This window comes from Pecten maximus, chromosome 13, assembly GCF_902652985.1.
Source record: "Pecten maximus chromosome 13, xPecMax1.1, whole genome shotgun sequence".
Taxonomy (NCBI): domain Eukaryota; kingdom Metazoa; phylum Mollusca; class Bivalvia; order Pectinida; family Pectinidae; genus Pecten; species Pecten maximus.
This window is the reverse complement of record NC_047027.1, coordinates 15,912,062-15,918,061: the sequence shown is the minus strand read 5'-3', so window position 1 is coordinate 15,918,061 and position 6,000 is coordinate 15,912,062. Positions and strand designations below refer to the sequence as shown.

The following is a 6,000-nucleotide window of genomic DNA, read 5'->3' as shown; positions in this document are numbered from 1 at the left end:
AATTAATAGATTATTAATACGGTACAGGAAGAAATCGACCAGGTGCTTAATTAGTTTCCCCGTTAGTGCCTCATAATTGCTTTTTCACTCATCTCGATTTCTCTGTCACCGCGTGTGAGTGTTGTCGTCTGCGATTGTCGTAGTAACAAAATGGCGGACTGTAAACGTTCAGTGGCTGAGACGGGTAACCAGGTGAGAAAAACACAGGTAAGTCGTTTTTAATGGAATCTTTTTGTCTGGGAGATCACCAGAATATATAATTCAGTAAAGATATGGCTAAATTTATGGACCAAACTGTCTAGAGAGGAATAAATTGACAGTTACTCGAGCCGAAGTGTCTCTTTCATTATCTGACTATATACACACGTAGTAGTAGTAGATAACGTTTGTGATTTACCTGTACAAGATAACTAACAAGTTACCATAGATACTGTCAGTGATAATGACAACTGATGACAGGCGTGATTGATGAGGTGATAATTTATCCAGGTGTGAAAAAACAGGTAAATTTTCTTTGAATATATTTTTGATGGATTATATAAAATTCCTGTTACGGATATAAATAGGCTCTGTAAGAATTTGTAACCGTTATAATTGGGAAGGATCGGCACATATCTCATAATCACTACATTTAATACAACCATGTTCCTAATTAAGATGGCTGATATTTATAGAGGTTTTCCATTTGTTGCTATGATAACAAACAAGATTGATTGAATTCGAGCCTTGTTCAACCAGAAAGCGTGCTATGACTACAATTAATCATGTATAGAGAACTATATTAATATAGGTTTCATTTTTAATTCTCTTTTTTAAGAATTTCTTGTGAGGATGAGGGTGTACATGTGTGTGTGTGTGCTCATTAACTGTTTGATAACTTCTCTAGAACACATTCTACTTTTAAAAAAAAATAAAAAGTTAAAAAAAAAGTTTTCTGATTTTTTTTCTGTGTCAGTTATTGGTTTTATAAGACAGAGGAAGCATTTAACTAACATTTTATGTAAAGTCTTTTGATTTAAATAATAGATTGACCTTAGGTGAGGTCATAAAGAATCTTAAAAATGTTGATTTGTCTATGTGAGACATGTGATTAAATTACCTACTGGCGTGTGTACTATAACAACACACGGGACGTTTAAATGTAAAGGTAATCTGTATTTTATAACAGAAAAAAATAATATTGGTGAAGATTAAAACACGTTCTGTTGTGGAGTTCTCGAGTTAGGCAATTTGTTTATTATATTGTATAGTACTGGAAGGAGTCAGTGATGTGTTGACTTGTCCTATTAATACGAATATTAAAATGGATTAATAATATAAACAGCACATTATTGAATTATGTTGTGGTTATAACTTGGTAGGTTTTGACATGCTTCAAAATAACCCTTATGGTTAAATCTTTGCATGGATTTCAATTAAAAGGGTTTCTATGATTTTTTTTATGACATAGTCTATAAATATACAACAACATTGTGAATAACCATTCTAATTAAAAAGTTTGTAGTTGGTGTAACCACTGGGATCTGAGAATTTCTTTTTCCAGTCAGAGACATATAAATATACAGTGGAACTTCGTTAACTCGAAGTCGACGGGACCACGAAAAAACTTCGAGTTATCCGAGTGTTCGAATTAAGCGAGTTATCGTTTATGGTGAAAAGTTTGGTCAATATTTGTCAACATTTGTCAACATTATATAATCATTATAACTTCGCTCTGTCGCTCATCAGTTTAGTGTGAAGACTGGTCAATACATGTAAATATATATGTAATGTTTCGTTATGTCACTTGTAATTTGGTGTAGTTTTGCCGATATACAGTCACGATAAAGTTTCTTTCACTTAGTCACTTCAATAACGATCTGATGTGCAAGTCATGTTTGCAAAAGGTAAACGATAAAACGGAATTCGACAAAATAACAAGTTGTTAATGTCAAAACAAATAACCGTTTAAGTTTAACACAGATTGCATACAAAACGTAACAGAACCATTACCTTTTATTGGACATATATAAAATACTGTTTGATCGGCCTACTTACTTTTTATTGATAACCACGCCATTTCCATGTGTATTAGCACCGGAAGTTGGGCTGCGCATGTGCGTATAAAATGTTACTGTAACTGAGTTGGCGTTTTATCCGATTTAATAGACAGCACTGACCGTTACAGTTGTACTCTGAACACCTCGGCAGTAATTACGCTATTGTTTCAGCAGTTTAAAGATTTAATAGGCGCCGGTGACTGTGTCATTTCTACATTTGTAAAAACATCAACCGGGTAGATCTACCGGTGTGTCAGAGATTAGTTCCGCTTGAGCGAACGGGTAGATGAGTTGTTGACTATCGTGTGTACTGATATCGGCGACCGCCTTGGGAAATTACCTGATGCAAGTAAAGCAGTACTTTTTATCACCAAGACTTGTTGTTATAAGATTCAACCGACAATTTCTTTAATGAATTTATGAAACACTTATAATAGCATGTAGGTTAGTAGTGCCGATATGTTGAGTATTACAAACGGAATTTAGCTCTTAAAAAATGTCGGCGTTTGCCACCGATCGACGAAAATTATACTTCGAGTTATTCGAACATTTCAAGTAGGATTTTTATTGTTGGGACCAAATTTTTACTTCGTATTATCCGAGTTTTTCGAGTTATCCGAATTCGAATTTTCCGATTTTTTTTTACTAAGATAAAGAGAGAATTCGGCCGGGACCGGCGAGGTACTTCGAGTTAAGCGGGGTATTCGAGTTATCCGAGTTCGAGTTAACGAAGTTCCACTGTAGTTATTTAGGTCACTGTTCTAGTCACAGGGACAAGGCACGTTACTATATGACCCAGAATGAAAAATTTACCCAAGGGTCTGGACCCTAGACCATTTATCATTAACTAAGGGTCGGACCCCAGCATAGTAAATTTTTCATTCTTATGGACAAACTTTCCTGGTACATTTATGAACATTCCTGGAACTGGAACTATATATATAGAAGCACATTTTGAGCAAGTTTGGTTATTTGAACTAGAGCCATCCAGGTATATACATGTAAGTTAGTATTATTCAATATGATGTGTTTTCAGAACCATTTCTAAGGGAACAATAAGGGTTCTAATTGGCAAAAATTGAAATATTGTCTGATTATGCTGAAAATTTGTATGTAGAGTTTTGAGGAAAAACATCTATTTTCCAAAACAAGAAATGTTATTTGGTTGCCATGGTTGCAAATGATGGGTACCATTAAGGGGTAAGTTAGCCATTGGCTATAAAGAATTACAATTTTACTTAAGTATTATAGAATATTCGTATAGACTCAAAGTTGAAATGAAATTCAGAGTTAAAGTGGATCGAGAAATTGAATGAGTGGATTGTGTAAAAATAGAATATAGTTATAGTGAAAGACAATTTTAAGTTTGGCTAAATTTACTCAAAAGTTGTAGCCGCACCGATTCTCAGTGCTAATTTGGCTCATGAGTGTTGAATTTCTTTTGAAGTCTCAGGTTCAAAAGTTAAAAATAATTTTTGTATATATAGAAAGCTGAAACTTTTAAATCATTTATGGACCGTGTGATTCGTAGATGTTTCAAATTCCTAATACTGACTGATCAATCATTTATGTTTGTCCAAAGGTTTTTAGGTCAGGTGTGAAATCTCACTTAAAAAACACAAACAATAATGTGTAGAAGAGTGTGAAAGCTAATGAATGGAATATTTATAAATCTGGTGGATCGAATGAATTTAAAGATTTTAGTCGTAGTAAAGATCCCAAACACTACCTGGTACTGTGTGTTGTGGAGGTAGAGAATGAATTGTAAAACTCTAGCCTATAGCTACATCATGTCCATTATGTTAGTTTTTACCTGATAGATGTTACAACATTGGTACAATACGATCGAGTACCTGGTACTACGACGATACAGCAAGTGTTTTCTATATAAAAAATAAATAATTCATTTTATCTGTGTTTCAAATCAATCGTGTTAGTGACATTGACGGCTCTCAGATTTGTACTGAGGTTTTCAAAATCAATATTACAGAATTGTACCATGATTTGGTTTTTTTTAGTTTATTTTTCAATCTATATATTGAAACAACAGATTCATTATTTCAAATACAATCTAGAAGGTTTTACACAGGTTAATGAATATCAATGATATCCTTACATCATGCTGGTCTTTTGAACTTAGGACTTTCATGCCAATATATTGTGGGTCTTTTGTATAATCCTTGAGATAGCAGGTTGTAGAGACAGATTGCAGGTGTATTTTTATCATAAACCTATATTTAATTCATCTGAATAGTGAAGCGGTTCATAATGTACACATGTACTTAATTACATCCTTTTGAAATCCAATATTGAAAATTACAAAATTTTGAAAAATTCATTGAAATTATGGGTCTTTTGCAAAACTGTATGCATTGTATATTTAGGAAACTTCAAAATGGAAGAAAAATGTTTTCCCTTTTAGACAGGTATATATTCAGGTATTGAATCTCAATCAAAAGTTCATGACCTTTCGCTCCTTGTAGAATTCCTGTGAATATGTCCACTAAGCTATTTTTATTACTAAAGGGAAATAACTTGTGATTTTAAAGCCCATTACCAGAATTAGATGGGAAAATACCATAGTCATAAAGAGTAAAGCCTTAGTAATGAATACCGAATGTACACATGTGTGTCGACTGTTATATGACTGTAGAATAGACTGACTCAGTTGGGGACTGAATTAATCGAAAACAGTGACATGAAATGTTCGCTTTGATTTTTTTCCCTGTGGAGATGGTTTATTTACAGTTTATAGTGATGTTGTGGATACCATGACACAGGTGAAACACATTTAGCATGTACATGTAATATTTACCTGGGTTCGAGTTTTTGTAAAACCTGAAACATTTGAGCCCGTCAGTTTAGACTATCTCCACATTTCAAGAAAGTATACGATAGGCTTGTTTATTAGTCCCCTACCGGTGAAACCGGAGGTACTATAAGCTTCCTTCCGTCCATTCGTCAGTCCCACCAGCTGGCCGACTGTTCGTCCACTCAGTTTTCCGCACTTTTCTCAGCCATGCTTCAAGGTATGTTGGTGAAAGTTGGCATGTAACTTCAGTATGAGTAGCTCTAGCAGATCCAGCTTGAGTTTCAGGGTTGTTCGGTCAAGGTCAAGGTCTCTGTTGCTATTTGTAGTGGGAGCCGGTAGGGCACATGTACTGCTTTAGCAATAAACAGCAATACCCAGCAGGCTTATTAGTCCCCTGCCGTTTCAAAAACGGGGGGACTTTAGGTTTGCCCTCCGTCCATCCGTCTGTCTGTCTGTCATGCAACAGTTGTCCGGACAACTCCTTCTAAAGTACTACTCCGATCTTAACGAAACTTGGTATACATGATCAGTATAACATGTAGTTGTGCATCCCACATTTGTTTTTTTCGAAAAACCATTTAAAAAAAAATTGGAAATGAATAGGTGCACTTCTAGCTCAGGCAGGGGACCTTGTATTGCTGTTGCAATACTATCCATCCTTGTTGGTTGGAGGTTTTACAGTTGTCGCCTATAACAAAGATATTGCTCAGGGGATGTGAGGGGTCCAGTAGTCACGACCGATGGGACTTGAATCCTGGGCCCCTCTGGTGAGATATGCCCTATCCATCAGGTACATCCAGAGGGCTGACCCTGGTATCGACATGGGTTGGACAAGTTGGTCCTTGTTGGCCCTGTGTTGACCACGTGATGGGCTTGGTCAGTTCATTCTTTAAAAGTATATGTCGGATACCCAACTGTTACAGCCAAGGGTTTCTGTTGAGACATTCAAGGGACCAAGCAAAACGTGTCTTAATACAGAGGTTTTAACATTCTGATATATCAGAGGAAGTTCCCTTCATTTCACTCTCGAGAGAGAATTGAGGAAACTTAATACAGAGGTTGAGGTTGTCATATGGGCCAGGGGGGGGGGGGGGGGGGGGGAGGTTACAAAATAGAGTAAAATTATTTCATTGTTTGAATTGTATCAAA

At 35.7% G+C, this 6,000-nt stretch overlaps 1 long non-coding RNA gene across 1 annotated transcript in view; it reads left to right on the top strand.

Moving 5' to 3' along the window:
• The window catches only part of LOC117341466, a 28,321-nt gene continuing 22,321 nt past the window's right edge, over positions 1 to 6,000 (top strand). The window contains exon 1 of the long non-coding RNA XR_004535636.1: positions 1 to 207. This is a non-coding gene — a long non-coding RNA (uncharacterized LOC117341466). The remainder of the gene's footprint in view (positions 208 to 6,000) is intronic.